Source organism: Parasteatoda tepidariorum, chromosome 10, assembly GCF_982258835.1.
Source record: "Parasteatoda tepidariorum strain Cologne lab strain chromosome 10, Ptep-v5.0, whole genome shotgun sequence".
NCBI lineage: Eukaryota > Metazoa > Arthropoda > Arachnida > Araneae > Theridiidae > Parasteatoda > Parasteatoda tepidariorum.
In genome coordinates, this window is record NC_141764.1 from 49,039,906 (window position 1) to 49,054,483 (window position 14,578).

Below are 14,578 nucleotides of genomic sequence, written 5' to 3' on the forward strand. Positions count from 1 at the left end.
TAAATATTATGCTTTCTAAATTATATGCTCAAAAAATTGCATTATTATTGACATTATAATGTGAAGAATGTAATGCTTTCAAATGAAATTTGAAGGGATTAAAATTTCTCTTACTGTGTTTTGTTTAAAAATAAATATTCAAATGGGTATTTTGCTCAAACAAATCGCTACGTCTTTGATAAAATAAGTATTATGCTATTTAAGACAAAATCAAAAAAGTACAGTTGTAAATCATAAGACAATATTTGGATTTCTTTCATTTAAATGTACATCTAATAATTTTGTCGAATGAACGTTAAATAAATATCTTCATACAAATTTAACCATTTTTACTTAATAATTTAAGAAATACTTTAAGACTTTTGATCAGTTTGATCAGCATTTTATTTTTTTTAAAAATGTGTATTTGTGTGTAAATGTGGAGGATTGTTTGAAAGCCACGATGCATTTCTTATTTTGTGACGTTAATATTTTTAGGACTTAATAGCTTTGTACGCATTCCTTTATGAGATAAATTAATGATTTAAATTATTTATTTCTTTATTTCAATGATTCGTTCATTTTAAACATCGTTAATCAATGATTTCTGTGCTTTATTTTGCGACTTTAATGTTAAAATTGTTTCAGTAAAATGTAAATCACGTACTTTTCTTGCTATTATTTTAGACTACTTAATATGGTTTAAAACATTTGTAAAATGACGCAGATGAAGCATTAACTTTTTATTCTAAATATAATCAATTATTAAATTATTAATCTCTTTTACACTCCATAATCCACAAAATTTTTAATTCAGATTGCGAAAAATCAGTAATTCGAATATTTAATTTAAGAATTCTTTTTCAAAGTGCGCCTTTATTTTCAAAACGACCAGATACGTTCAAAAGGATAATTTTCGAACATAGTTTAGAAAATTTAAGCAAATTGCACACACTAGATCCCCATTCCCTCACCCCTAAAGAACTTATTGAAGCCGTCACACATTTTTTAATTAAATGTATTTTTATCATTTATAAAATATATTTTATTTGAGACATTATTAAAAAGAAAAATTAAAAAGAAATGACGATGACCGTTTTTTTTTATTTGTAAAATTTAAAAAAAATATTTCTTGATTTAATAGATTATTACAACACACCCAGAAAAAATCCTTTAACACTGCACCATAATTTCACGCAATTTTACAGCAACAATATTAAGTCAATAAATTGCTCAAATTTCTTCTAAAATTAAATCACAAAATTATCTAATCATGTTTAAAAAAGTCTGACTTGCATGCTATAACAAATAAGTTCAACACAATATTTTAAGTAGTAGCAAATTACTAATATTACTATACTGTTCAATATACCTCAAACCTTCAAACAGTATATACTCTCAAAAAATTTGATCAATTTGCCTTAATATCTCCACTATGCAAAGTTACAGAAACCTTAATTAAGTATTTCAGTAAACCGAACTAATAAGCTCTAATAACCGTAATAATAATAATAAGTTCTAATAAACCGAACTAATAAAAATATAAGTAATATTCACGTTGAACCATAATATTGATAGTTTATGGTAGTTTATGCTCGATACTTTGGTTAAATTTAGCAACGTATTATAACACTACAGAAAATTTTACGGGATTCTTACGGAAAAGTTCAAGTTAGCACTCTTAAATAAGAGAACATTAGTTACTTTTCCGTACCGAAACGTGAGTTTAGTTAATTCTTGTACAGCGAGAGTTTTCACCACACTGTCAGAAATTTCTCGGAAAAATGGTTAATTAACAATTTATTGAACGGTTATTTTACCATATTAAATCAAAACAGTCAAATAACCTTAAATAAAATGGTAATGAAACTGTTAAGTATGAGAAAAAACTGTTTATTAACTGCCTTCATGTCATACGGTTAAACAACTAGAATTTTATCACACCAACTAGAACCACCTAATGAAGCTATCATAGCCGGCGGGCTTATCAGTCAATCTCATGACCGGCGGAACTGGAGTTCGAGTCCTAGTGTTGGCACTGCAATATTTCCTTCATTCCCTTCAACACGTGAAGAATTTCCAGTGTCCGGTACTCTCCAATGCCCATTATCTTGCGGAAAGCCGAGCTACTATGTCTAGCTAAATAATTATTTTTTTTACGTTTTTGAAAAATGCTAGTTGTAAGTGGTTAAGAAACCATAAAGGAAAAAAGAATTTCTTTACCGTAAAATTTACGGTTAATCGGATGGGCAGACAGCTGCCAGTTACTTTACCATAATTTTAGAATGAAAATTTTAACAGTGCATGATAAAGATCGGTTGCTATTAGAATTGTGCAAAAAAGCCACTAATTATATTTTTGATTAAATATTGTTTTTAATTTTTGTTTCTTTTCTTCTTCAAATTGACTAAACCATAATATCACAAGAGTTATAAACATTGGAAAAGTTGGTTGTTATCCAATTTGTACAGAAGAAACAAAAAATTGAATTCTTAAATAAACATTTATTATTATCATATTTTTATGTGCTGAACTATTGATTAAATAGAACCTTATATTATAAGAATTTTAACCATTTCAAATAGTTTACTTTTAGTCTGGCATTTTTTATTGCTTATAGATCAGAAAATATACATAGACTATTCGAATGATAATAAACCTAACCATGGCGATATGAATTATATTCTGTGAATAAGTAGTGATTCTTAAACTTGAATAATTCCTGTATTCCTTATAAAATAACCTATATATCAATAATAAGTTTGCGGGAAAAAACGCATTGTTGTTTACCGTGTTATGCTAAAATAGTTTACCACATCGAAACACAATTCTAAACTAGTAAAAATGTTTACGAGCCATAAACTCTTGTGAGTAAATTGGCTTTCCGTTTTAACAGCCATGGATTTCTAGTCAATAAATAATCGCCAAACTGAGATGTTTCTTACCAAGGAAAATAATTCACTACTATCTAAAATTAATGCGTCTTACCTACAACTCTCTAGCTTATTATTTTACATTTAAGCCCCATACATTAAACTGTTTTAAGAAGAAGAAAAAACTGTTTTATTTTTTAAGAAAATCATATTTTTAACTGTAAAGTAATACATAAAATTTTTTTTTTGGTAAATACAAAAATCTTGAATAATCCTAGATTGATAAATATCATTTTGATATAACTGTGATATAAAAAGAATATTTTAAAAGCTTATTATAGGAAATGTTATATGTTTATTATTCATGTATGGAGAAAACTAGTAAAATTACCGCATTTTATAGTAATGAGATTTCTTTTTTTTTAATTAAGAAAGAGACATAATTCTAGTAATAAAAACCAAAATATACAGTATTTAAGCTATTCATTAGGTAGCGCTTTTCCATTAGTTATGGTAATGGTTTACTTGAAATTCTGCATCACAAAATTATAACTACTATTAGCACAATATTTAGCAAAAATTACAAAATTGAAAAAAAAATTTAATCGAATAAATAGTCATCATGTCATACTCTAGGTATCATGATATAATTACCACATTCATCGAGGCTTATCACTCATTATTAGCACCTATTTTATTGATGATCTTAAAATCATTACCAAAGCGATTCAGTGAAAAATTGTCGAACATTTTAGTGTTCTCATAGAGCCAGACACATAATAAATTTTACCATATTCTAGTAGTTTTGCTCACACTTTCTTATTGTGCCTCTTTTTGGAAACTAATAAACAGTTTGAATATTTCTGTTAGCAGCATCAAATTCTAGAAAATGGACTAACAATTGAGAAGATTAGAGATTCGAGTTGTTAGTGCGTAACTCCTAAAAAAATTTTTTTTGTCTGTAACTTAATTTAAAACCTTCCATTAAGCCATTTTAGTTTTATAAACAGCATTTAATTGAAATATATAATTTTAGTACAATAATTTGTTTGGGTAAATGCAGAAATCCTAATTATTTTATTTTACTGTGATTCTACTTTTTTACCTTGTGCTTAAAAAATGGACTGCTTCTTTAGGAGAGTAAGTATTTCCCATTTGGGCAATTTTATTAAAAACTTCTCAATTAACAATTCTCTCATTGAAAAACAAAAGAAAAAACTGTATATTTTTCGTAAGGAATGTGATAACGATAGCATGTCATTGGGTTTTACTAATACTCAAGTTCGAAAAATTCTAAACGTTAATGTTTGAAACAGAATTTCGCTTTCTTGTGCTTTTTGTGCATAATTTTGCTTCATTATGCTTGTTTTAACAACTTGTTTTTTTAAAACAAATGTCTCTATGTCATATTAAAATAATAATATTTTACGGAGCAGCTTAGAAGGTAATCTAACAACTAAAAATATCTAAAACTTTGAAAGCAAACTTATACAAAACTATTCAAAATTTAAAATTATTCAAAATAATCTTTTTCTTGTATACTTCAGCACTAGAAAAATAACTGCTAACTTATCATAGGAAGATATTTATAAAAAAGATTTGAATATCATAAATTTAAAAATTTGTTAGATCACGTTTTTCCTTCAACTCACTACAAGGCTTAGAAAAAAAGCAGGAATAAAAACACTATTTTCGGACATATTGAGCGTATAATTTTCTCTAAATAAAAATGCCCAATAATGAATCATGCAACGTGTCAAAAACAATGTCCGCCCACAACTTTCTCATAAAACCTTTTCTCTCTCAGTGTTTCTCTAAAGCTACACCTACTCTCAAAATGCCAGAGGAAAATTTTAACACACATTAACTTAAATACAAATAATTCTTCACACTATAAGAATTTTTTTTTCTAAAAAGAAAATATTTATTTTTTAGCATGAAACTTGTGTTGGTTAGTTTTTTGATATTTAAATCTGTACCTTATAAATATTCAACTTTAATTTTTTTAATCGTTTTAGACTTCATTATTCAGATAAACTGCCATTTTATATTGGATTGGAACCATTTTTCTTACTTTTTTTATCAATTTAATTAATATTTTCCTCGTTTCGTTAAACAGTCCATTCATAACATGAGCAGCTTTTAATATTCAACTTCGTAAATTTTATATCTCTGACTTCGATTCAGAAATTTTGCAACGAAAATTTTGAGCTTCGTATTCCACAGAAAAATTTGAGTGAACCTTACATGTTCTCCTTCTGAAACTTAAGTTACCCCCATGGAAAGGAAGAATACAACAATTGAAATATTACACATTATGCAATAGTAACTACACGGAAAAAAAATTTAAAATTACCATTCAGTAAATTAGCGAAATGTTTGGTAAAATAATAATAATAATAATAATAATTCTAGTCTGCAAAACCAAAATATACGGTATTTAAGCCATTAATTTGGAATTTTTCCCTTCATATGGTAACGGTTTGCCGTAAATTCTGGTTTTAAAAATTATAGTGTTTATTATCAAATATTAAGTTAAAAATACGAAGCTGAAATGTAAATTAAAACAAATAAATGGTTTTTAAGTCATTTTCCAAGGTATTATGATATCGGCCAATTATTTCGCATAATCAAGGTGCTACATTATTTTTTATTATATGATTGAATTTTTTTATTTTCCTATTCTTCGTAATTTTTTTCATCTAAAAGGCTGCTTGAAGTACTTTATTTTATCGTGACTCCATAAATCAGGAAAGCGTATTTTGAATCTTATTTTCGTCTGCTAGTGATAAAAGTAGTAATAGCTGAAGCAATAAGAATAGTCTAAAAATCAATATACAGTAAAATTACAAATATTTAGACTATATTTACTAGTTTTTGATTCTAAAAGAATTTGTAAATACTGCGTAACGTGTTTTATGTAACAATTTTATAAATTAAAAAAATTTATATGTTTATAGTAGTCCCTATGATATATATAGTAGACCCTGTTATATAAGATAGTAGTCCCTATGATAGCAATAAATGGAAAAATTAAGTTTTGGAATTCATTTACCTGAATTTAAATTATTTTTTAAAAAATTCATTTTATGAAATTAATAAAAACCTGGGATTAAAGGTACGATATTTTTTAAAGACTTACGTATACTTTAAGAAATTTAAGTTCATGTTGGTGTATAAAGTACCAGCACTTAGGTTCCATAAAGTACCGGCATTCGGGTTGCATAAAGTATCGGTATTCGGGGGTATTATCCGTGAAATCCATTTCACCGTGAAATATTATTGTGATACAAAAATATGCATACTTTCTAACATTTAAAAACTATATTATCATCTTATTTAAAAAAAAAAAAAGGTTTCCGATTATATTAAGGATTTTTATTTACAGCGAAAGGAATTAAATAAAATAATAATTTTATTATGATATTTACAAGATAATATTTTTATTACTAATTTTATAATAATTTATAAATTAATTTTATAAGATAATAATTTAATTAATTTTGTAAGATAATAATTATAATATGTTACGAATAATTTTGCATGACAATTGTACAGTAATTTTCATTTAGTTTGAGTGATTCAGTGATTATATGGTTGTTATTACTGTAAAAATTACGGTGCAGATTTTTCTTCAGATTTTTTGTTCAGTAATGTGTTTAGAAAAAAATGGACTTCACGGTAAAAAGTACCTCCACCCTGAGAGCCAGTACTTTTTACCGGATTTATTTACATCTTAGGTGCTACGGATCAGTAGTTGTCTGCAACCGTTTCTTAAACGGTAACAATGCATTTGATTGCCTTTAGTTTAGACAGATCCGATATTAATGTACGTTTTTTACGTAAACTTTGTAACAGTTTGAACACAATCATTTCTACCATACATTGTTCAACAGCTAAAGCTATGTTAGATTTAAAGTTTGAATTGCTCTCACTTTCTTCGGCCAGAATTGTACTATTGTGTTTTGTTCTATTCTAAACGCATCCGCCAAAACACAACTTTGCATTCAGTTCAAAGTCTCTTATGCGAACTTGTTAATAACTTATACACAATATTTTTTTTTGTATTTTTCTTACTTTAATTTATAAATCTTAAACGTGGCACTCTTATTGCAGATGTGTTCCTAACCCTATTACGCATCTATACGTTTTATTTGGACAATCGTTGGTGCACCATCATGACATTTGTTCACGAAATATATTAAAAAATGGATTAAATAAAATAATGTAAGTTCAATTAAATAAAAAAATAGATTATCTGGCTTAAAAAATTTTTTGTACACTGATTAAATGAGTATGATCAAAACTTCAGAATATTCTAAAATTTACGGTGAAATTTATCGTCTGGCTCTTTGGAAACTCCAACGCTTTTTAACAAAGCGCTTTGGAAATGGTTTTGGTAAAATTTACAATAAAATATAGATTTATGATTTGTAGATTATGATACCATGGAGCAGGATATAAAAACCATTTGGTTAAATTTATTTGACTTTTTTAACGTTACACACGTAACAAATAAATGCAAAACTATTGTATTCATTTTAGGAATTAAATGAAATGGAAACTGTAGTTGTTCATAATATTTGTGTAAATTACAAAAGTTACATATGTTATCAAGCGCGTGGCGCTGTGTGTTGATGAGTCCAGTGATTTCCATAAATACCAAAATGGTGCTAGAGAGCTAAGAAAAATGGAGATCGCCTTAATAATGATTATTGACAGAATTTTCGTTACAACTTGGTATGAAGTCTTGGTCTAAACTTGACTATGCTAATTAGTTTGTCAGCCTATGTTTAAAGTCATATAATCAGACATAAAAACGTCTTTTCACTGAATAAATATTTACTCAGAAAAAAGGAAAAGTTGAAATTGCCAGTATATGAGAAAATTTACCATATTTCTGGCTCTATGGGAACACCAAAAACAAAGTAATTTTTAACAAAACTCTTTGGTAATAATTTTGGTTAAATTAACAATAAAATATGCTTTGAGGAAGGCATAAAAGGAATTTATCCGGTTAAATTTGCTTTTCAGTTTTGTATTTTTTATCAAATATGAAGAAGTAAAAGCTATGGTTTTGCTGAAATAGACCTATAATTTTGTCGAACCAGAATTATGTCGTTGTTTTTTTTACGAGAAATGAATGTCATTAAAATACTGTTCGGTAACTTCACCAGAACTTTTTCTACGTGTCAGTAGTATATTTTCTATATTTTGTATTTTCGTATTAAATGTCAGAAAAATTACTGAACTAGAGTTATGCGCCCGGATACGCTGGTTGGTAGGACAGTGGACCCATGTCCAAGAGGTCGTGGGTTCGATCCCCGCGGGCCGAAGACTCCCCGTGTAGTAAATGGCTACTGATGCAAGTTAAATATGTCGGTTCACAAAGTCATCCATGTTACCATTACAAACCATACCTTTGGGGGGACTGATCCATGAGCTTCCTTGTCGTCTGGATTGGCTCAAAAGGACAAGACTACGGAGTTGAACAATAGTAGAACTAAACTTATAGAGCCAATGAGGCTTCGAGGAATTTGGTGGCTCAAGGGTTATAGATGTCGGTCTTTTCGCAAATTGGTTACCCAGCATTGGGTGGTCAAGATGAATTGTAGTGATTCCAATGCTAAAGTAAAATATTCTCAGTGGTAGAGGGATCATGAGTTAGATACCCCTTGCCTTCAGGCAAACCACGGAAAGTTTTCGTGATTTTTCTCTCAGAATGCAAACTCGAATTTGTTATAACAAAAAGTCCTGCCCCAAGGCTAGTTCGTTCCAATGCTTAATCCAGGTGTTTCCTTCTCTGATGGATTAGGTTATATTAGGTTGTCTTCTGGTTCAATAGTTCAAAAATACAAAACTACGGAGTTGAACATTGATAATCGTATTATCGGAATTGGGTCGACATTGAATATAAAATTAAAATAAAAAACTAAAGTTATTTTAAACGATTTCGTTTTATTCGAAAACATTGAAAGATTCCTGAAATTTAAAGACATAATACAGAAAGTCAAAAATCGATCAAATTCGTAAATTTATGCTTCCAGGAAGGAAAACACTTTGCTGAATGCAAACATCTTTATTTATATCGTACGCAGCTTTACATGATTCGTTTCATTTAAGTCCTGTTGACCATATAATACGAATTGTTCGTAAAGCAAAACAAATATGACTTTTCAATGTTTTGTTCACAAAAGTTTTAGATATCCTATCAACAATTTCAGATGTTAAATTATATAAATATGGGCGAGTTTAATATACACATTTTAAAACTTTCATCATTAAATATTTATTTTCTGAAACATTCATGGCACTCTTTCTTTATAGACACCCATATTTACCTAAAAATTAGCGTACATTTTTGTTGATTCTAAACATGACTTTACAAACATGACTTTTTCTTTTACAAAGAAAAACCAAAATCTAAATTCTCCACTATTATCAGGGTTCTGTATGCATTTTATTGAACCATCCTAGATTATTAATAAACTTTGAAAAACCTTTTTATTGGTAAATTTTTTGATAAATTTTGATAAATTTTTAATAAATTTTGATAAATTTTTTCTATTAAAATGTATGCATTTTTTATTCCATTTATTTTTTAAAAATCTTTTATCATTAATTTGTTTTGCATTAAATTACTAAAATTACTACCTTGAAGACCAAGTAACAATTTTCTCTGCATATTCAACGCAAATTACATATTTAATTTCGTCATACTATAATATTAGTTTAAAAAAATTCCAAGAATAAACAAATTATAAAAAAATAATAAATATAAAAATTACCTAATCCTATCGTAAGTACAAAGAGCCTTTTCATAATTGTGTTTACATAATATTCAGTATTCATGATTATGAAAATGCATAATTATGACGGTAAAAATATTTTTTTTTACAGTATCAACAGTCAGTATATTTGTGGCCTTGGCGTTTAAGTTAATATTTATGATTATCATATAAATTAAGATTTTTTGTAGTGATGTGCCATTAAGGCTTAGAAAATAAACGAATAACATCCTAATGAAAAATAAATATTCTGAACTCGCATGTGGCAAAGCTTACCGCAAGAGTATGGCAATATATCCCATTCATTTAATAAAGAATAAATCAAGAGACACTAGCAAGATAAAAATTCATGAATAAATGTAAGCAAAATTTACTACTACATGATATGAACGTAATATTTCAGACTTATTAAAATATAGAAATATATTTTAAACCATTTTTTGCTTAAGATTTTCATTTAATTCAATCAAACCATGAAGGGCAATAATGTTTCCTTTTAATGGAATAAAAGACTTTCCAACTTAATTCTACTAGCAAAATAATTTTTAATATACAATCGTTCACTGTTAGAAATTTCTCGGAAAAAAGGTTAAATAACAAATTATTGAATGGTTATTTTGCCATATTTAATCAAAACAGTCAAATAACCATAAATAAAATGGTAATCAAACTGTGAAGTTTGAGAAAAATTGTTATTAACTGCTTTCATCTAATACGGTTAAACAACCAGAATTTTATCGCACCTACTGGAACCACCTAATGAAGCTACTTAGTTCTTCGCAACTGCGTACATATCATAGCCGAGCGTGCTTATCTGTCAATCTCATGATCGACAGAACTAGAGTTCGAATCCTAGTGTTGACACTACAATATTTCCTCCATTCCTTTCAACACATGAGGAATTTCCAGTGCCCGTCACTCTCCAATGATCATTACCTTACTTTTTGAAAAATGTTAGTTGTAAATGGTTAAAAAACAGTACAGTTTTGTATTCATGGTCTTATAACAATACTTTTTGTAAATGGTTTCAAAACCATAAAGTAAAAAAATGTTCTTTACCGTAAACTTTACGGTTAATCGGATGGACAGACAGCTGCCAGTTATTTTACCATAATTTTAGAATGAAAATTTTAACAGTGTTTAAAAGACTTGGAATTAATTACACAGTCAAACTTAGTCATCGTGAGCCCTGATTTAACAAATCCCTTGTATAAGAGAACGCTACACCATGGGAGAACCTTTTTTTCATTGCAAATTCCGAAATAAATTTTAAAAATGCCGAAATAAAAACAAATTTTGAGAGGATAACTTAGGAATACGCGATATGGAAGCAAGGCATGATTGTTCTTTCATTATCTGTACTATTTGTCCTTACTGAGGGAGCAACGTTGATCCACCTACTATGGTGCCCCTGAAAGGGTGACCAGCAAATCTGCGCTTAATGACGCCTGTATGACGAAAATTCATTCTCCGGGTAAGCATTGGAAGAAAAAAAAACTGAAGATGTTTTTAACTTGTTTAAAGAAAAATATATTCTCTAAATGCATTGTTCGTTATTCAGTAGCGATGTGAGGAAAATAAGCAGCAAAAAGGGGGGTAAAACGTACTCTTCAAAACAAAGAATGGAGATGATTTTCATACAATTTTTTTTTCCTTGAGCTTATCATTTAAGTTTCATTTAATTCATTAAGTTTAAGTTCATTAAGTTTATTCATTTAAGTTTCAGATGAACATACATTCTCTTTGACGGAATTGACCCTGAATCCAGGAAGGCGTTCCCTTATGTAATGTTTTTAGAATTTTAAAAACCCTTCCATAAAATAAAATAGAAACAAAGTATTAACATTTACTTTGATTTTTGTCAAAATATTCGAATCTGTTAAACTTTCTCACTACGTTCAAGATCGGAATAACTCAGTAATGACTGTAAAATGGAAAAGAATTATTATAGAAAAAGAAAATCAGTTGAAAAATGTAAATTTATTTATTTTTAAATTAACTCAACGTGATCTCAGCATCTAAACATACCTTGAACTATTTTTCAAAGCAAATGAGTAATTGTATTTGCAAAGTATAGACATGTTTGAACAATATTTTATACAAAACTATTTGTTAGATAATTAATAAATGCAAATCTATAAATACAATGTTGAAAGTCCCAAAAAGTTAATTTAAACTTTTTTCTTCCTTTAAGATGAAAACTAAAACACACAGATTCAATAGATCACATTGTAAGTCTACTATTAAAATATTTACTCAGTTTAGTCATCCTAGAAACAAAGTTAACATTAAAGATTAGATACACAATGAAGAAGGTAAGGAAAAAAATGGCTTAAGGAATTGTTTGATACTAAATCAATATTTATTATATCGATGAAACTGTGAGAATTAAAACTTTGTTTGAAAATAAAGTCTTTTTTTCTCTAAAACAAATGTTCCAAAAAAGAGATCACAAAGTTGTTTAAGCAACTAAACGGATTTAATTTTGATTTTAAAAAAATCCTCAGGTATGTTTTTGAGTCTCATTAATTTTCTAACTTTAAATTATACACTGCTCTCTTAAATTATACACAAATTACTAAATAAAGTACCGGCATTTGGGTGCATCATCCGTAAAATCCATTTTACTGTAAAATCTATTTTCTTTCGTAAAATATTTCACAGTAATTTCTACAGTAATATTTATTTAATTAGAGTAATGCAGTGATTTTACTGTAATTATTAATGTAAATATTACGGTACATCAAATGTTTCGTTCCGAAACTCTGAGTGCTACTATTTGTTATAGTAATTTGATCCAGAACTTTTTAGTGTACATCGAGCTGCTAAAATTCTATTTAGTAAGTAAAAACGATTTTTTATCGAAAATACATTCTAGAACTAATTAGTATATTTAGAACTTCATTTAAAAGATAAAAATTCCTTCCCAGTTATTATGATGTAATATATATAATATTCATTTATTTTGATAATTAATAATAAATATTTGATGTTAAACTTTTTTTTCGTTGGTTTTAGTAAAGAGAAATTCTTGTATCAAACTCATCAAATATTCTTTGAAATCTTTGCATTTTATGTATAATTTTTAACGTAAATTTCTATTGCCCATATAATTATCACAGTGTAAACAAATAAAACTCATAAGCACACCATACGCATTAAAAAAATCGTATTAAAAAAATCATATTAATAAACGTTCGAAAACACTTTTTTTCCCAATTAATTCATGCAATTTACATACTTTTATATTTCGTATAGTTAAAAAACATTCCATATTTATTAGTTCATTCCACATTATTGGTTCATTTCATTCCATATTAAATTCCATATTTAATTCTATTTTTCAAAGAGATTTATATTTACTTCTACGGTGGTTCTCGAATTATTTACTAAAATTAAATCACTTCATAAGCTCTTATTTAATTAAAAATAATGAAATTTAAAAAGAAGAAAATGTAACTTTTTCTAGACATAAATATCTAATTATTTTAATTAAGAGTGATGTTATCTCTTTGTAATTTTATTACGCAAAAAGTATAAAATGAACCTTCATTTATTCTTACTTTTTTTAAGCATCTAAATTAGGATGGTTTTAGAGAGAGATTAAAATACCAGTCATGCCAAGTATAATTACTTTTAATTAGCTTAACTCGCTAATGTCGTCATTAATTTTTTTTGTTTGGTAAAATCTGTATAACTAAAATTTGTAGGAATGTGTTTTTTATATATAATGGCAAACCATATGTTTCATTAACATTACAGTTATCATCGGTTTTTAATTTTTAAGTTTTTTTTGTAAACTAATTTTTCTTTAAAAAAAAAATCTGCTTATTTGTTATCTCTGTGAAATTCAAATGAATTGTCTTCTGGTTTGAAGAAGATAATTTTTTTACCCTATACGAAATAATGGATGCGTTTAAACGTTGTTCAAATTTGCTGGAAAATAGTGTTAATTTTAACCATATAAAAGTATTACTTAAAGATGATTATACAATACTAAACTGAGAAAAAACATTATGGCCAAAACTACCAGAATATGGTAGAATTTACATTTTTTCTGGCTCTAACGGAACTCTTTTTAACTCATTGTTTTAGTAATTATTTCGTTATAATCAATAATAAAATATGGTTGCATAATATGTAATAAAATTTGGTAAATGTGGTGAAATTTGAAAAATTTACCGTGATGCTTTAGAGCAAGGTATGAAAACCATTTGTTCGGTTAAATATATTTTCCAGTTTTGTATTTTTCATTAAATGTATGGTAATAAGAACTATAATTTTGAAAACCAGAATTGCAAATAAGAGATTACAATAAGAACGGAAAAGTTACCATGTGATTGGAAAGGTTGCCATATGAATGATTCAAATACCGTCTAATTACGTTTTAGTAACAAGAATTATGGTAATTTTTTAATACATGTGTCACTGGCATACAGTAAGGTACTTTTACCAGAATTTGTTTTCTTTGTGTGGGGGATATCTTTAGCGGACATATGGCTCAACTAAAATCTTTTTTATTAAATTTAGAGCGAATTTATACCACATTATGGTTTAAGGTTCAGGCATTATGGTTAAACGTTAACCAATCTTTGTTTGATGTTACTTAACATATCCCGAATATGTTAATGTTCTACAGTTACAATTAGTTATTACATATTCTAATAGATTAATTTATTTTTATTATTATTCAATATTTTAGTCTAGTAATTTTTTAAATTTCTTCATTGTAACTCTAAAAGTAATATTTTTAAGCTAATATTTAGTTTTTATAATTTTCTGGAAATAAATAATTGACGTTTTTTGAACCAACGTATTTATTATTCGTGGCTTAAGCTAAAACCTGTTTTCTTTTCAGTTTTTACTCGAAAATTACTTCAGAAACTGTCAAATATTTTGTATAGGAAAGTATTTATTATGAAAAAGAGAACAGCGGCT